The following is a 20,516-nucleotide window of genomic DNA, read 5'->3' as shown; positions in this document are numbered from 1 at the left end:
TAGGAATTTCATCATTTCGTTTTTTGGCATTGCAATGGCTACATATTTAAAAAATGTTACCTATATGAATATCTTTCAAATTCTGGTAGTCAATTTCAGGGTGATAATCATAAGCTTATTTAAGACCTAACATATTTCTCGAAGGTTTATTCGATTTTGACCCGATCGTATACGTTATTCTTCAAATATTTAAGAAAGCTCTGATATAGATTCACGTTGTCTACGATCATAAATTCTTGTAGCTCTAGATGTTACTTTTATTTGCAACCTCACTGACCAAGATATTATTAAAAATATTAATATTAAAGGAAAGTCAAATCTAAGTCATTTATGTATATGGCTTACCTGATTGAATTTCTTAGTTGAGTATATAAAAATCTATAAAGTATTTGTTTGCTTGCGTGAGGATGAGTTTTCGCGGGTCGCTGTCAGTTACCCACCGGGTTGGTCTAGTGGTGAACACGTCTTCCGAAATCAGCTGATTTGGAAGTCGAGAGTTCCAGCGTTGAAGTCCTAGTAAAACCAGTTATTTTTACACGGATTTGAATACTAGATCGTGGATACCGGTGTTCTCTGGTGGTTGGGTTTTAATTAACCACACATCTCAGGAATGGTCGTACTGAGACTGTGCAAGACTACACTTCATTTACACTCACACATATAATCCTCATTCATCCTCTGAAATATTATCTAAAACGTAATTACCGGAGGCTAAACAGGAAAAAGAAAGAAGGAATTGGTCGCTGTTAGTTTAAACATTGAATTTAGTAAAAAATATTTCTGAAGTAGACATCGAATTTGATATCAAATTCAGTTTCCTCAGACCATCAAAACTTTGTTAAATATGTAAAAAAGTCATCATTCTATGTAATTTTATTATCAAATTAATTTGTTTTTACGATAATAAATACAAACTGTTTAGACAATCACATTAAATTTAGAAATCTCATAACAATTTTTTGAAGAATTCGATATTGACATTAATAATGCTCGATATAGATAATATTTATCGATAAAGATAAGGATATTAAGTTTAGGGAAAGAAGGTCTCGATTATATTTATACGTTTTTTTAAAAATAATTATTTACATAGTACTGAGACTGATGAGATTTGAATTGTGGCAAATGTTTCGCGGGTCATAAGAACGTTGCTATTAAAATTTTTGTAATGATTAATTCAGTAATTTTCGCGGTTATCGGGAAAAAACGAAAAAGATATTATCTTTTTGTATAGTAGAGATATATATGTTTAAATAATTTATAATTTAAATGATTATCCTGAGGATATTGTAAGAAAAAAAACGTTTATTTTATTAAGAGCAACAGTCCACTTATAATTAGTAAAACACGATATCCAATTTTTGCAGTTCTGTGAGAACATAGCGCGAGCGAAGTCGCGAGGAAAGATGCTAGTTGTTAATATTTTATATTAATAATTTATCTAGTGAATTGTTAATGAAAAGGATCACAGGGTTTTTCGCTTAGAATTAAAAATAATTAAAAACTGTATTGATTAAAAAACATCTATGTTTAAATACAGTTAGTATAATTTAGGATGGATAATCGTGTTGTATGAATTTCTGATTAATGAGAATAGTAATTATTTTGTTTTCCATAGTGACAAACTGTTAAATACCTGTTTAAATGTTAAATCTCATGGGAAGATAAAATCGAATTTGTTTGCTACTCCATCTCGATAACTACATTGTTTCGCCTTCAATAATTTTATTAAAATGCTAAAAGTAACATCATCATTAAATGTTTATAATTTCTACTTATATTCACATCTAAAATGCTTTATACCTTAAGGATATAATTTTAAAAAAATCAGTTTTAATTTATATCCAGTCTCCGTGGCGCGAGTGGTAGCGTCTCGGCTTATCATCTAAAAGTCCCGGATTCAAATCCCGGTCAGGCGAGGCATTTTCACCCGCTACAAAATTTTCATTTTATCTCATTCTTTGAAGAAATACTAAGGGTAATTTAGAGAACTAACGACCACTTTAAACCGATTCGATTCTGTGCCTATTAAGGGAGATTGATATTTTTTGTCTTCGAAACTCCATTTTTTCACCCCTGGGCCAATGGTTGGTGATATCAAAAAACTTTATTTAGATAAGTTTTCGGCCCTTGTCCAAAGAATAGTAGGAACTTTAAACGAATTCAATATTTTATTTAATAAAAAAGTTATAAGCGATTTTTTTTTTCCAAAAAAGCCCCCCATTTCCATCCCCATGATTTGACTTTGCCCGTTAACGAACTCTACCGAGATTTTAGGTCATTGTATTTTACTTATCAATTTGAAAGTGACTGGCTCAAAATTACGACAGTTATTCTGTCCACAAGAAAGTGAAATATATATATATATAAACTTTTGAACTGACTGTAATTTTGGGGTGTAGGAGATGTGAAACGCGAAAGTATGTCGAAATTATCCGGAAGTCGAATCATGGTACCCATTACAATAGGCAGCTTTCTTATGAAATCTACGTAATTAAGAAAGCAACAATCATAACAAGAGATATGTTACATCTTGTAAGGGCAAAAATAGAGTATCGATCTGACATTTGTAGGCCACCAAAGGCGCACATATTGAAATTGATTGATTATGTAACAAAACTATTTGAGAAGAAAAATTTGACAAATAGAAATAACGAAATAACTGTAACTACTTTCGTACTTATTTATTTCATTCCTTAACCCGATCGTTATTTTTTGATGATGCTGTATTTACTTTCATTTATAAGAGTACCTCTTTTATAATTAAGGAAGTATGAAACTAAAAAAAATAATTTTATAAATTTATTAGATTATTTACCACTCACGTTCATTCAGTTGGTTAACGCTTTTGACTGCTTGGTCTCAAATTCAAATCTCACATAAAAAATAAAAATAGTAAAAAAATTTATATTAATTTCAAAATTTTGGATTTAAATGACACATCAATTAAGTTAAAGGTTAATAATTCAAATAATATATATCTACAAATATTTATTATTACTGAAACAAATAAATATTAAAATATAATTTATATAAAATATTTTTTAAGAAATATTAATAATTTTAATATTAAAATGTTAGATTAATTAAATAAAACGTTCAGATAGTAAATACTTTTATTCAGAAAAAATCAAGTTATAACGGCAGAAAAGAGCCTTTAGAAAACCCGATATACATGGTTCTAATTTGTCGTAGTAATAAAAAAATAGTATTTTCGATAAAAAAAAAAAAATACGAAATTACCAAAAAAAAGTATTGATAAATGATTCAGGAATGAATTTGTATAAATATATATAAAAGGGCACTAGGAAAGTGCCCTACGACGGAATAGGTTAATCGCAGGCGGTTATAAGTTAGCGCGTGTTTAGATAGGTACCAACTTTCACTGTAGCCCCTCTAGTCACTATCTCATTGCCATTTGTTTTTTAGGTGTGTTAGTGAAAAAAGGAAGTGATGTCTTCGTGGTCGAAAACTGTTTACCGAGCAATTTTGCACCTGGTTTAAGTGTTTATTATTCATTCATAATGTTTTGACATGCCTGTTGCTCTCCATCTTGTTCTACCGTTTGCCAAAATTCTCTTTGTTTCCTCATATTTTCCCTTTTCCATAATGCCATCAATCACTTGAAATCTCTTCCTTTCCTTCCATTCACTAATCCTTCTACCGTATCTACTAATAAACATCTTCTACTCATATAGTGTCCTAGCCAGTTTCTTTTCCTATATTCAATCATATTTAGCATTTTCCTATTCTCTACGATTCTTCTTAATATTTTTTCATTTGTTACATGATTTTGCCATCCGACATCTATCATTCTGCGCCACATCCACATCTCAAAAGCCTCAATTCATTTTACGTGAGCCTTTCTCGTCGCCCATGTTTCAGCTCCGTAGAGCATCGCACTCCAAATAAAACGTTTTATTAATCTCTTCTTAATGCTTAGTTTAACTTTCCACACAGTAGTCTTCTCTTCTTATTAAATGCCTATTAACTTCTTGGTTATTCTTGCTTTACGTCCCGACTTGACTGTGCAAGTCAGGTCATCAATTATAAAGCTCTCTCTCTAATTACTGAAATTTCGTCACCTATTCTAAAATCATTTTTTATGTTAATCTCAATCCTCATCTCTTTTCCAGCTAATACTATACATTTTTTATTTTTTTTTATTTATCCTCACACCCTGAGTTCTGCAAGCTTCATTTAAACCATCAAATATTCATGTAGTTTACTTATGTATCGGCAAAACGTATACATTCTATTCTTCTTTCCCCGATCTTTATTAATTTTTTCCCATTCAGACAGTATTTAATTATTTCTTCCAGATATGTAGTAAACAGTTTTGGTGACATGCAACATCTCTGGATCACTCCCTTCCATCCGTATTCTTCCTATCATTTCATTTCCTATCCTCACTTTATTTTCTGGTTATAGTACAGCTCTGTTATTAGGCGACTCTATTTTCAGTCAACTTCCTTCTTTTCCCAAATTAGCAGTAATTTATCCCATTTAACTGTGTAAAATGCCTTTTCAATGTTGACAAATGCAATATATACTCTTCGCCTCCTTTTATTACTCTTAGCAGCCCTATAGCGTCCCTTGTTCCAACACCTCTTCTAAACCCATACATTCGTCTTCAATACTGCCATCCAATTTATTGTGTATACTCTTATTTAGAACTCTTAATAGTACCGTAGTTGCATGTGATATTAGGCTGATCGATCTATTTTCTTCACGCTTTTTTTATTTCTTTACTTCTTTATTGGTACCATTATTGTATCCCGGAAGTCCTCCGGCCACATTCCTTCTTCAAGTATTCTATTGCATAATTCTAGTAATAACAATTCTCCTGTCTCTTCAGGTGCTTTTAAAGTTCAATTGGTATTTCATCACATCCCTCAGCTTTTCCTTTTCTTATCATATAAATTACCTCCTTATTTCAATTTCTAATATACTGACCTGTTGATCATTGTTCAGAAGAAATGATTTCTGTGCTTGGAGAGAATTGTCTTCATCAAATAATATTTAGGTGGTAACGAGAGTTTGAAAGAGGAAATTTTGGCAATGATGACGCTCCAAGGTCAGGTCGACTGTCTTCGTCTGTGACCGAGGTAAACATTGCTGCAGTACGAAAAATTCTTGAAACAGATAAGCGTATTAGCTACCACCAAATAGACGTGTTCTTGAGCATTAATTCACCAACAGTTTGTGCCAATCTACGAGATCACCTTCAAGTTATATAGCTATGTACTCTTTAGATGCTGCATAGCTTGACCGTCGATCGGATGGCACGTCGTGTTTCAGTTTGAAAATTGGAAATATACCTATGTTACTGTGGTTATTATGACGTCCCGATCAAGACTCAGAATATAATGTGAGTGCTCGAAGAGGAGACCCGAGGACGATCGAAAATTAAGAATGGTGGCCGTATTTTTTAGCGTGAGAAGAGTTTTAAAGCGAGTTGTGTTGGAAACTTGTGACGATTGGTTACAAGGAAGTGGTATAGCAAGGAATGCCAGTTAAAAGTTTTCGAATCTCAGAAGTTGCGTCAAAACTCAAGGATGGACACATGGTTTAGTCACCGTGGTAATGCTCCAGCGCACCACTCTAAAGTTGTCCAGCTCCGAGTATTTGCCTAGCAATTGAATAAAACTGTTAACAGCATCGTCCCTACAATCCTGATATCGGTCCATGTAACTTTGCCTTCAGGTGAAGAACAGATTGAAAGAGGCATTTTACCAGAGATGATGACCTCCTAAGGGCTTGGGAGGTTGATTGTGCCCAGATCTTTGACGAAACATGGCAGGAATTCTTTGAAGGCTTCCTTCTTGGACCCATCACACATTATACACTCCTTCGAAGGATGGTGATGCGTATAATGTGTGGTGGAAATTATTATTTTGAAAAATTATAAAAAAAACAAAGTCATACACACACACACACACACACACACACACACACACACACACAGAGAGAGAGAGAGCGAGAGAGAGAGAGAGAGAGAGAGAGAGAGAGAGAGAGAGAGAGAGAGAGTGTGAGAGAGAGAGAGACAAAGATACACACACACACGCAAAGGGCACTAGGAAAGTTTTACTATACGACTTTATTTTTTATAATTTTTCAAAATAATTTCCACTACATTATACGCTTCACCATTCTTCGAAGAAGAAGTGTATAATGTGTGGTGGTCCAAGAAGGAAGCCTTCAAAGAATTCCTACCATATTTCGTCATATATATATATATATATATATATATATATATATATATAAACGTAGAACATTTTTAATCTGTTTTATAATAATCTATTAAATTTTCTTTAAATTATGAATTTACTAAGAATTAAATATATATATATATAGATATATTAATATCGGTACGGCCGTTATAGAGTGCTTTGTGAACTACATATGGGATTGAGATAATTCCAATCATATTTTTTATAATATGTAATATGAAAAATCTAATTTTATTGTAGTTTTAATTCATTTACTAAGTTATAATTGGATACTGAGAGTAAGAAAAAAATTACAAAGATTCACAGTAAATATAAAATTAAAGGTAGCGAGAATTCTTTACATGTCTAAACACATTGTAATAATAAAACAGTTTGGTAAGCGAGTTAATTTTTTTCCCAGTATGTAGGGAATTGACCAAAATCCCTAATCATATCTTTTTTACGTCCACACGATTGTGATTACTGTTAGGTAGTGTAGAGGTTTGATAACCGTCAGTTTGATTAAAAATTTTAATTTGTTTTCGAGACTATCTTAGATTTTAATTATATTTAGTTTTTACTTTATAATTTTTTGATTAAGATTCCTGCGCAAATATTTATCAGATATTAATTTTTTTAAGATCATTGCAGAGAAACACAATGTTATAATATACAATATACATGATTTAATAATATTGTAATACAACAGATTATAAATTGTTATGTTAAAAAAATTTTTATTTTAACAAATGATTGTGATAAAAAAAAGAATCTTAAAATCATGTATGTAGAAATTATAAATTTTCATTTAAAAAATCTTCTACGTATCTGAAAAAGATTTACTACTGTTTACCAGTGGAACTTTCTCTACACATTAAATAAAAGGATAATAGAAATTTGTACTGCTTTTCATAAAACGTACCGCTTAAATATATCTACCCAAAAAAATTGATTATACGGTCGATTAAAATAAAAATCATATAATTTGTAAGTCTGTTAAAAAAAAGTTGAAATATATATTTTACAAATTAAATATTGTGACTTTATCAAAATATACTGTTGAGTCTAACATGGTTTGATATGCAATACTAAATATCTTGTTAGGAATTATCATCTAAATAATTATTAGAAAGAGTTTTTTTAAGGAATAGATAGATGATACATGGTAGATATAATAAAATATAAAACATTAATACGTTCAATTATTTTAATACGTAAAATTAATAATTATGCGATTATTTTTTTATTTATGAAATGAATAAAATAAATAGACGAGAAAGATTTTGATTAGTAATAATTACATCGCATGAAATTAAACTAATTTACATAAATAAAACCAAGTTAGTTTACCTAATTTTAACTAAACTAATCCACAGATTAGACCACAAACCGAGACCCGGCTGGGGCCTCCTCGGATGGTCCGGTTAGAGGCAGGCAGCTGTTAAAAGACGGAGACCCGGTGTGGACCCCCTTTGTAGGATACTCACACTTTTTTTTACATCTCCCGGGTCGTATCCACGTGAAGCATAAACACAGTCCAGGGGAGTGTCCATTACTGTAACGAGCCTACCCGCTTACCCGCTGTAAGTCTGGCATGTCAGGCAGGCCCGCCGGTAGGATTTCAATTTCCTTGCCATGCCTCTAACCCTCAGTGCAAAGCCACCAGGACCGACAAAGCTGTGCTCAGCAACCCCACCCTGGGAGTCGAGACTGGGTATTGCATTGCTTGCCTCAAACGGAGGCAACCCGAAGGTCTCCTCCGCCGGGACTCGGTCTTTTCAAGCATCTGTCTGCATCTAACAAGCGCGACCCACAGGTAGTACCTGCTGGAATACTCATATTGGAGGCAAGGCATCAAGACCGAGTCTCGGCCCCTAGGGTTGGGTTCAAGAACGACATAGTCGGGCTTGGACACCTTGCCCTAGAGGTTAGAAGCAGACACTGAAACGATCTGTTTGAGTGAACAGTCCCTTGGGCTGTGCTATGCTTCACGTTAAATCCAGCCCAGGGAGGTGGGAATCAAGCTAAAACAAAAAAAAAAACTAATCCACATAATATAAAAAAAATCAAACTTAAACTAATTCACATAATATAATGGAAATCCATATACCATTATTTTATTTCTAAAACATATTTTTTTAGTGCCAGATTTCAGGGAGAAATTACCTCACAAAATAACACCATAAATATTATTAAGTTCTATAAAATTGACGATAATTAGCGTCAAACGTTTTATATGAACGTCTATCGGCCAAAACGAAGTAAATAATTACAAAGTAATATAGGTCGTGTCAGTCCTTCAGGTATAGTACCTTCAGGTAATATAGGTGTCAGTTCAGGTACAAACATAATCAGAACCCTTCATATATATTATCGGTCGGTATCAGAATAATATTACTATCTTTTAGGAACTTTTGAAACTTTGAAAGAAGTATATTTGTTTGTTATATAAATAATTGTTTTCTTTCTGTTTTTTTTTTATTGATAATATTATTTTATTTTGCAACAAATTTTAAATTAATTACCATTTATTTAATTATCAAAATTTTAATGTTGATAATTTTATTTCATGTGATGATGTTTTAGTAGATAGTGAATACTTTGATGAATTTTATAGAAATAAGTTATTTTTTATTTATTATTATTATTTTTTATTGCAAAACTAAGTGGAATTTTTTGTGAAAACAACATTTTTAGGAACTAGATGCCGTCACCAGACGTGGTTTTTATTTTAGAAATTACTACATTGAACATAATAAAGTTACTTTTAATTAAAAAAAAATTATTTCATAGAAGGAATCTTATAAATTAAGGAACTTTTAACTCGTATTCAATATAGAGTGTCATTAGGGGATGGTTTAAAAATTACATATAAAAAAATTTACTCTTTACCAAATAATAGACGATTTTTAATAAAAGACCCCAGGGAATAAAAAAAAATCATTAAAAATTTTAACGTTTTATGTAAAATATTTTCCTCACTGTTAAGTCCATAGAGATTAAAAATTAATTACAAGTAAATAATTACATTATTGTTATAAGGTATTTTAAATTAGTTTTAAATTTAAATGTTAACGATTTATTTTTTTACAAATAAATTCGGAAGGGAAATAATAATGAAAACTGAAAATTATTCGTTTATTCCTAAAGGGTAGCATAAACATCATATAACAATTTTTATTCCGTTGGGACTAAAAGGAACTAGAATAAATCTGAATAATAACTATTTTTCAATTAAATTTCAGCTTTTGAATATTTCAAATAATCCTTATCATGATACATATCCTTTTGTTACCTTAAGGGAAAACTTTTTCTCATGCTTTTATAAAAAACCAACAATAATTAAATGTAATATGATTAATTTTATACCGATAAACTCTATGTATGACCTGAATCCTTTTCCATTTCCGGAGAAAAGCTAAATAATCTCTGGAAAGCTCTATGCGATTCTCATTTTTGTGTCGTATAAATGTTAGATATCATATCAAAAAGTTTACAGATGACTGAACAAAACATAAAAATTTATTCTGAAAATTGCAAAGCCATTTTAAAGAATAACCAGCATCCCATTTCAGGAAACGTGAATCGATTGTTTCTCTTTATTACCTCATTCAATGGAATATGTTGTAAATCAGCATGACAGGTCATCTGAATACAGGTAATATTTAATCTTACAAGTAACGTAATCATTCTATTCATTGTAGGAATTGGATTGATAATAAGCATCATTATTCTCAGAAAACATACTTTAATCGGTTTTGCTTTTATTACAAATAATATTCACATCAGACCATAAGAAAGACTGAAAGAGAGAGTTTAAAGTTACAAAATAACATGCCCTTTCTATAGAGAACAATAAATTAAGGGATTATCCCTTAATTTAAGGAATACATCGATAAATTTATTATTTTAATTCCTTAATTTATTGTTTTCATTTTTTTTTTTTTGGTTGTGATGAAACTCATAGTATCTGTGATATGATATTTATAACTAGTCAAGAGTTACTTTCTCTGAAAGTTATGTTTCCTGTGGTGATTACATAGAAGGAGGTCACTTGTTCACCATAGATATAATGTAGTAGTACTTCCTGTACTACATTAAATGTTTGATCAATATTCTGCAGCGTTTTATCTTCAGAACTAAAACAAATATTCATATTTTAAAATTTGGTTGTAGGTTATTCTATCAGTACAAGTGTTTATCTTGGTTACATAAGTTTACCATCGTTTTCATACTTAAATCGTAGGAAAATTGAGGTATGAATGTTGTACAAATTCGTGGCAACATTTTTGTGTGGTTGTAATTTTGAAACACATAGCATCTGTGAAATACGGGGTTATCGAAAAAAGTTGCGGCAATAAAAAAAAATCATATCTGTACGTAATTGAGATAAATTATTAATTGGAACTGCAAAATAATCGAGATATAATCAAGTTTTTTTAGACGAGACCGGGCTTGACCTTCAGCTAATGCGCACAACGGCACAACGCCTCTACACCATTATCAGTCAGTGCGATGGTCATAGTTCACCAGAAACCACAGTCCTTTTGTGGTTATTTGAGTATAAATCAGTTATAACTATTCAACGGACTTTCCGGCATGTTTAAGGCAGTTATCCCTCACATGCAAACATTATTAGACGGTAGTATGAGCTGTTTAAGGATCTAGCAACTTGGAAGTGAAAATGTCCGCCGGACGGCCCAAGACGAGTGACGAAGTAGTTGAGTGTATACGCCAAAGTTGTTTAAGAAGTCCTAAAAAAATTAATTTTTAGGCAAGGTTACAGTTTGGAATTCCAAAAACAACTATTCAAAATGTATTGCACAAGCGTTTACGCCTTCACGCTTACAAAATTCAGCTTAAACATCAAATAAAACCGACGAATATTCCTAAACGTGTTGAATTCACAAGTAAAATGCTTTATAACATTGACGATGACGAAACATTTTAAAACGTGTTATGTTTACGGCTGAAGCGACTTTCCATGTCAGAGATTGTATCAACTGGCATAAATGTAGGATATGAGGACGTCAGCAACCCAATAAAACTATTGAGTATGTCAGAGATTCCCAAAAAATAAACGTGTGGTGTGGTTTCATGTCCGATCGTGTGACTGGCCCATTCTTTTTCTATGAGCCTACTATCATAAGGAATGTTTATTTAGACATGTCAAAACTGTACGTTTTCCCTCAAGTTGACCAAATTGAACAGGAAAGTAACATTTCTGTAATGTCTCAGGAAGATGGTGCGCCTCCACACTTTAACCTAGGCGTTCGACGCGCTCTCAATGAATGATTCCCTAATTGCTGCCTTGGTTGGGCCGGTCCTGTACTTTGGTGTCCCAGAAGCTGAGATTTGATACCCCTAGACTTTTTTCTATGGGGATACATTAAAAAAATTGTCTACCGTGAAAAAATTGGGGATGTACAACGTTTAAGTCAACGGATCACCGCTGCTATTACCACAGTTACGCTTGATGATTCAGCGGATGTGAGCAGTAGTCGATTATCGGCTGGTTGTTTTTGAACAACCAGCTGAATGTTTCAGCTGGTTGAAACAAATATTGAAACATTCTTAGGTATATAAAAAAACATTTTGAGTTGGTGAATTTAAAAAAAGTACTCGTTTGATTACCTCTAATAGTTTCTGATATATGATTTTTTTTAATTGTTGCAACCTTTTTTGATGACCCTACTACTACTAATACTACTAGTCAACAGTTACATTCTCTGAAAGTTATGTTTTCTGTGGTGATTAGATGGAAGGAGGACGCTTGTACAGCTGAATATCAAATACAACTTGGAGGGCTTAACTCATTGATATATAGCAATAACTTAAATTCAATAAAGTAGACATTGGGAAGGAAACCATTACATTTCCTATTTCTCCTGATAATCCTGTCATAGTTGAATCGAGACTGTCACAGTTTAGTTGACACGATTTTCTTTAAGAAATTTTCTTTTTATCAAGTTGCCTTCGATTGTTAAGTTTAACCATCCAGTATACTAGTACATACAATTAATTTAGTTACACCTTCATATATAACTTATGTAAAAAATTAATTTTATTTTTATTTTTGAGGGATGTTAAAAATTTTTCCGAGATTAATTATTTCCAATCGTTAATTGTTTGGCGTTAAAATTTTTTAACGTTTTAAAGTGATTAAATTGCTAAGTTTATTGTTATTTGATGGATAAAATAAATTTTCTGTCGAAAAGACTTTAGATTTCTGTAAATTGTTATAAACTCGTTATTTATTTTGTAAACCACGACTATTATGTAGAAATCCTTACTTGTTTTTAAGTATGCGTGCGTGTGTTAGTATGTGAACGAAAATTTGTATCTGTTTTAATTTATCAGATGTATTTTATTTGAAAATTGTACTGGATAGTCCATTTTCTAAATTGCGGCAACGGAATTCGTTTCTCATTCATTTATTTTATATTTGATTTTATCTTTTATTTTCATAGAATTATTTCAAGATAAACATTTTTATCTCTTTATATCATTATTTACGATTAAATATTTATATTTAGTTTAGTTATACGAGTAATTATTTTTACAGTTTTAATTTTTATTAAAATTATATGTTTTTTAAATTATTATTTCGAGCAGAAATGTTATACAATAATATGATTCACAATGAATTTAACAAACGCATGTTATGTTCTTCTGGCGAAAATAAAGAACAATGCTCGTATAAACATAGGTTTGGAAACGCTTCGTTAGCGAGTGTCGGCTAGCGAAATATTTCGCCCAGATTTCTGCGCCTTCGGTAAAATTAAGTCTGTCTATTTCTTGGGACCAAAACTATTTAAGGTGAAAATTTTGTGATTTTATATGAGATTTGACTAAAAAATTTGGAAAATAATAGGTCCCAGGACTATATTTTTAGCAGTTTTCGAGAATTATGGAAATAAAATATGGAATAATAAATTATAAATTATGGAATTATTTTTATAAGCTTTTATTTAACTCCCATTAGTTATAATCAAATCTTGCAACTGCTATATCTTTTGATCTATCTTTTGAAAATGAATGAAATTTGGTACACGTATGTAACTTCGATGACAATACAATACTACGGTGTTAGAATTTGGATATGATCCACCCCCACCGACCCCACATGCTACCCCTACGCTAAATTCATGCATGTTGCTGAAAAGTTTTATTTCTCATGAACTATCGTACGAAAATCAATAAAATTTAATCACTTATTTAAATTCGATGACAATACAATGCTACAGTGTCGGCATTTTGATATGACCCACCCCTACCCAACCACCACGCGCTATCCCTGCGCTAACTTCATGCATGTTGCTTAACATTTTTATTTCTCATCAACTATCGTATGAAAATCAATGAAATTTGGTACACGTATGTAACTTTGATCACAATACAGCACTACGGTGTCGGACCGTACACCCACAGACCTACACCCACAGCCCACTTGCTACCCCTACGCTAAATTCATGTATTTAGTTGAAAATTTTCATTTTACATTAACTATCGTATGAAAATGATTGAAATTTGGTACACGTATGTAACTTCGATGTGTAAAAATAAATATTTACTTTTTAGAGGATTTTTATAATTTGTTTCCTTTTTTTTATTAATGTTAATATTAGTTAAATAAAAGCTTTTTTAACAAATAATTTTTTATATGTAATCAAATATATTTTTGTAATTTTTTTTTTTTTTTTTTTTATTAAGACAAATAACACGTATAGTATAACATGTTTTTTTTTATCGTAGTATTTAACTATATTATCTTCCCTTTTTTCATTTGTGTTCCTTTTTATTTTATTAGTTTATCAGTAATGACTAATAGAATTCATTACGTCGATAAATTTATTCCTAATTTCAGACAAAATAACAATACCTTCCGCAAATTTTAATGTTTTTATTTTTTCCTGGACAGTTAATTCGACCTTAGTTTTTTGTTTGTTTTACTTTTTCGCTTGTTTCAATGTATAAATGAAAAAAAAACCAAAAAACAGTCCGTTGTGATGTGTTAAATTCCTGTCTCACTTCTTTTTATTTTATAACGTTTTCTACTTTGTTTTATTTTCCTATATAATATAAGTTTTCTACTTTTACATTTGTACTTTTTTTATGTCTTAAATACTTATTCTGTTTTATAAAAAAATAAACTATTAGTAGTTTCTTATTAAGAAAATTTCTTCTTCTTCTTCTTCTTCTTTTTTGGCACTACAGCCCAATGTGAGCCTTGACTTTTATCACCAATCCTTGCCAACGTTCCCTATCTAACGTCATCTTCATGTAACTTCCCACACTCATCCCTCCCTCATTCATCCATCCATCTTATTTTAGGATTACCTCTATTTTTTTTTGCCATCGATAATTCATATCCATATTTTGATCCCTGTTGGTTTCCGAATAATGCAGTCCAATCCGAGGCTTATATATTGGTTTGTAACGAGTAAAATTTTATTTAATCGGGTGGTTAATCCGTCGTAAAACCCCCCAACCTGGGACACCGGGTTATTTTTTATACAGGTTTTCTTCTCCTTACCTTTGGAGATCCAATTCCTAATTGCAAAGCAGCAGATCTGATTTTGGTCCATCCCGGATATTATATTTCCCCGGTACCCACTATATCTAGTTAGAATTCCCCGATCCTCCACCTGCGAAGGCGCTCGATGGAAGATTAGGAGTTCGACATGCGAATTTCTTATCGAAAAAAAGATATTTTTTCGATGAAAAAAGTTTTTTCATCGTTTACAATGGTACGCTTTGAATAAATAAAGAATAGTTAATTTTATTCTCATTACAGGTTTGTTAAAGTTTGTGAAGTTTAAAATAGAAAAGTAAGATATAGAAGGTACACAAAAAGACAGTATTCGTGAGATATGTATAAAATGTTAAGGATTTACAAGGGAAAGGACTTAATTCGAAAATCATATCCTGTGCTGTGAAATTTCCGCATAACTTCAATGAATAGGTAAGTAATAAGTATTTAAATTAAGATTTAATATTATAATGTACAAGCGTCTATTATACTTACACAAGGACTAATTCTGTTTGAGAACCTTCAAAAATAAATAAAATAAAAGTTAATTAGTACACTTTTTCACATTTTTGAATTCATCATATTTTTTATGTTTTTACTTTCTCGCAGTTATATTTTGATATAAACTATTATATCAGAGACATCGAATATTTATCATGTCAAACCTTTTTCAGTTAATCTTTAGTATTTAGTTCAATATTTCCACTTTTTTAGTCGAAGGTAAGGAGATAAATTTTGTTCATTCATGTTTTTGTGTGTTGTGTGTGCGCGCGCATGTTAAGTAATACCTTAGGATTGGCTGCTACTTTTGTATATGAGAAACTGATGCTCTTAATGTGTAGAGTAGGGATCTCAAAGAATTGAGTAGTTAAAGAGGATTCAAGAATAAAACCTTAGCTTGGCTGGACTTATATTGTACTTGTATAATTTTCAGTTTTTTTGAGATGGAAATTTTATCCAAGAAAATCTTTTTCCCCAAACTTAAATACAACAGCTTTAATAAAAAATTTCAAAATTGCTTTCAGATATTTTGTTTTACGTTCAAACGTTGTACATATTGTTATATATATATATATATATATATATATATATATATATATATATGGTGATACATACAATAATTTTTCTTGTTTGATTTTGAAAAGTAGTAAATTTGTAAAGTATCCCTTAAAAAAATATTGACCCAAACAACCCTCTGTATTTTTTATTCTAAATAATTAGTCTAATATTTACTTTAGGTTTCTCAATGAGTATTCCAGCTAACGTTGATTCTTTAATCAAAAATTTTAACATGCAAGATTACTTTCATATCAAGGTAAACGGTAATCAAAATTTTTTTTAATGTCTCTGAATTACTTTAGTTATGTATGCCGATCTCTATAACGACGTGATATAGTCCCTTATTTTCATTCTGAGCTTTTGGGTTCGAATCCCAATAAAATAAAGATAGCATTTTTTAGTCACAACAAAAGTCATTATCACCCATCAGTAACTATTATTGGGCATCAATCTGTAGATACCGTATAAAATAAAAATAATATTTGATCTCGCGCAATTACTCATTAATTTTTGATGTAGAATTGTTTTCTTGAATTAAGAACCGATAATTTTTATGTTTGCTTATTTGATTAGAGTTCGATCGCGTCACATAAAAAAAAAAAAAAAAAATCTGTTACATCAAAAAGTAACATGTTACCTTGATCCGGGTATAAGTTAGTAGATTTATATATTTTTCGAGAGCGGATCCATTTTCTTTTTAATTTTCTGAATTACTAATATTATTATGTAAATTATTTGTAGGTTAAGAAATCATATACAATATTAATTGAAAATGTTATTGTAATTATGTTTCAACCTATCTTATCTTATCATATTTATGTCATTGGCTATGTACTAGTCGGTGCAGTCAATTGTTAATTGTTTCAACCTGTATGGGATTAAGCCCGACGACATGGATTTAATTGACTTAATCCTGAAGAAACTAGGTAAACAGCATGCTGTTCGGTTTTTACAAGCCTAAGGGATTTTAGATAATTCTAGGTTTAGCGTGGAGGGTCCTGAAATAGCACTAATGTTAAGTGACAAGTGTCACTAATGTAATCGTAAGTGTAAAATTACCCATGCGGCGTGAGGTTTTGCTGCAGTTCCACTCGGACACTCGGCGGTTCCGGTGAGGGACAGTCTTTTTCCTGAGAGGTTGTTCCGGCGTCTCACCTTCGGTGATCGGGTGGGGACTCCTCCTGGAACCACAGGGGGGAAAGTAAAGACCGAAGTCCCGATGGGGGATCCCTTCGGGGGTTCCTCATTTAGGCAAGGCACTGGAAGATCATAGTCCCATTGGGAATCCTCTTGGGGTTTCCCCGCTTGAGGCCAGGCACTGTAAAACTATAGTCTCGGTAGGGAGACGCCTTTTTTGGGTTCCCTTATTAGAGGCATGGCACAAAAGACCGAGTCCCGGCTGTCAAGGTGGGAACCTTGGGAACGGCATAACCGTGTCCAGAACTGCTTCCCAAGCAGTTTGAGGCGATGGTACCTTCGGAACTTTGTTTATACTTAAATTTGGGCCCGGCTGTGGGAGGCAGGGGAAAAGAAAGACGTAAAAAAAATTTACAGGGTTAAAATTTACACCTCAAACTCTGTTAACATTTGAGATCCATTTAGGGGCGCATATAATGGAGAGTTTATGGGAAGCAGATAAAAGACGGAATCGCAAGGAGTGTGATACATCGAGAACTAGCTAAATTCTTGCGAATTCATGTGGCGCCAAATAACATCGACAGGACCCGTACGATTAAATTTTGTAGGATATCGGCTTTGTTTTGGACTTCATAACTGAATAAGATTTACTTTTTACTATTATTATAGCAATTTAGGAAACCTATCCGCTTTCCTAAATTTTATTTAAAAATACGTATTTCAAGTTATGTTGTTGATTTTATGATCAAGAAAGATCCCTTTTATGTCTCTTAGATTGATAAATACGTAACAGTTTAGTTATAAAACAAAATTAATCGTTTTATAAAAATTTAATTCAATCATATTCTTTATCGTATCAAATAAATTGAAGAAAATAAGAATATTTTTACAAGATGTGGATAGTTTGGAATAAAGTTTTATATAAAAACAAATATTATAACTCGATTTTATTTTTAAAGGCAAAGTATATAAAAAAGAAGCCTTTCACGCTAAATTTGTTGAACGGTAAATGTATTTGGGCAAATAGATCTTTTGTATCCTACATGTAGACCCACCCAATGTTACCGAAATAATAAAACTAACGGTTTTGCTTCTTTTTTTATATAAGAACTTCCAACTTTCTTTTCTCATTTAAGTATATCTATTTTGTCTATATGTGGCTTCGCACAAGTACGTGTATTCACGTGCTTGTGTTATTTTCTGATTTTCCTTTAACCAATAAAATATAGAAAGCATTTCCATTGTGTCTATTTTATACTTCACTTTCGTTCTAGTGAATACTTTGTGTGGCAATTTTAATTATATTTTGAAAGCGACTTCTTTAAAAAAAGAAATTTTTTATAAAAAAATTTTTCTTTATTCAGAGTTCATACTAAAAGTTTTCTTTTTTAAATTTTCTCATAAAAACCTAATACAAAAAATAAATGTAAAGTACGAAAAGTAAATAAAAATTTTATGCAAATATTAAATTCTTGTAAAAATTACATTACAGGAAGGAACCTAGTGATTTTGATATACTTGAATTTACTTCCAGATATCTAGCAAGTAAAAGGTTTTCACTTAACACCAGTTTGTATAAATAAAAAAAAAAAAAATCATAAAGTTGAATTAATGTATAGGGGATTCCAAATTGCAAGACAATCTCTTAGAGATGATTCTATAGTCAAAAACAAGAAAAAAAGTTCAATAAATATAGGTCAGAAAACAGTTCATTAGCGAGTTTCGGCTCGCGAAACATTTTGCCCTGCATTCCCCCTTGTGTGAAATTAAACCGTACTAAAATTCGTGGGGTAAAAATCGAGGGTAAATTTGGTACTTCCTTATACACCTTGATCTAAAAAATTGAAAAAGTCCTACATCTCTGTGCCACTTAGGTTTTAAGAAAAACGGTAAACACGAAAAAGGTTTTTTTTTGCCGGAAAACACAATTTTTTAGGTTTGGAATAAAATAAATTTGTTAATTTATCAGTAAACAATTAAAAATTTCTAATTAAATTTGTAGAGGATTTAATTCTGAGAAAATTGACGTAAATAGTGTATTAAAATTATACGCAAAACACTTTTTTCGTATTTTGACTATAGAATCATCTCCGGAGAGATTGTCGTGCAATTTGGAATCAATCTGTATTTTGCAAAATTATTCATTCAAAGAATGAATAATTTTTTTTTTATAAAATACTGTTTGGATAGTCTAAACAAGAAAAAATCTTACAAGTTATAATACTTTTCTGGTTATTATTTTTATATAACGGAAAAATAATTATACGTGAAAAAAAGTTACTAAAGATTTATTTTTTGGAGGGGGGTAATTTATGATGAAATTTTATTATAAAATTATGATTATATGTTTAAATAAACCAAAAAAAATTTAAGTCATTCAAAAATCGGTATTTTAAAAAGTTTTCTGCTCCCTACTACCAAAATAAACTTCCAATAACATAGTTTTTTTCATTTTTCGACGTTTATTATGTTAATGGAAGAAACTAAAAAGGTTCCACTGAAAGATATACAATCAATAAAATGTTACCTAAGATCTATTTTTTGGATGTGGCGTTGAAATGTACGTCAAGAGAACCTCAAAAAGATAGACTCGAAAGAAAAGAACTTTTGCGATTGAGATAACGTCTTAAGAATAATTTACATTATAAAAGTTTTTGTGGCATAAAAAGACAGGAAGAAAATGAACAGATGATAAAAAACAAAGCCATAATGAAAAATAAGAAACGCATGGAAGAAAAGAAGTTGAAAAGAAGTTATATTTGCGTGGTTCTAAGTTAGTCTTTTCACATAAAAAAAAATAATAAACAGATAAGCTCTTAGAAAGTTCTGCGCAAAACCAATTTTTCGGTATTTTATTTTGTTTCTTTTGAAGAAGTGTCAACTCATTCTAATTTAAAAGAAACTTCTACGTTTCAACTTACAGCATCATAATATACCGCTTCTAACTTGCCCCACTCAAATTTTTTCGACTAAATTGAGCTTAACTCAAGAATGACTCAAGCAATCTTCGTAAATGTTCCACATGAACAACTTCAGATAAACTACTACATGATATCTAAATCTCAGTGGAATTGATCCATTAGTTTTGGAGATTTTTGAGCCGTAAAACTTTATACATAGGACTATAATTTAATAAATGTATAAGGAAATCACAACTTAAGTGATTGGTGTTTTTTTACTCCTCATATCTCAATACTTAAAGAAAATTAATTTTCATCCCCCAATCAAACTATACGTATTATATATACGTTTGATTACTTTGTGTTACTTTCGTGTTGCTATACGAAAGTAAGGCGAAAATGTTTTTCGTCCAGGAAAACAAAAAAATAAAAATAAAATAAATAAACTAAAGTAATACCGTACTTTTCTTTGAAAAATCTGTAAATTAAATAAATATATATATATTTACCAACCATACAGTACCAGTTTTTTTTTTCATTGGAAAACCTTTCCGACCTCTCCGAAAACAAAACAAAAATTTTGTTTTCATATTAATAAATGTTTAAATATGCGTAATAAAAAATAATTTTTGGGAATTTAAAAAAAAATTTGGACCCCCGTTAAAAAGTTTTAAA

This window comes from Lycorma delicatula, chromosome 10 (genome assembly GCF_047948215.1).
Source record: "Lycorma delicatula isolate Av1 chromosome 10, ASM4794821v1, whole genome shotgun sequence".
Lineage (NCBI taxonomy): Eukaryota > Metazoa > Arthropoda > Insecta > Hemiptera > Fulgoridae > Lycorma > Lycorma delicatula.
The sequence above is the reverse complement of the archived record's forward strand: the minus strand, read 5'-3'. Positions refer to the sequence as shown.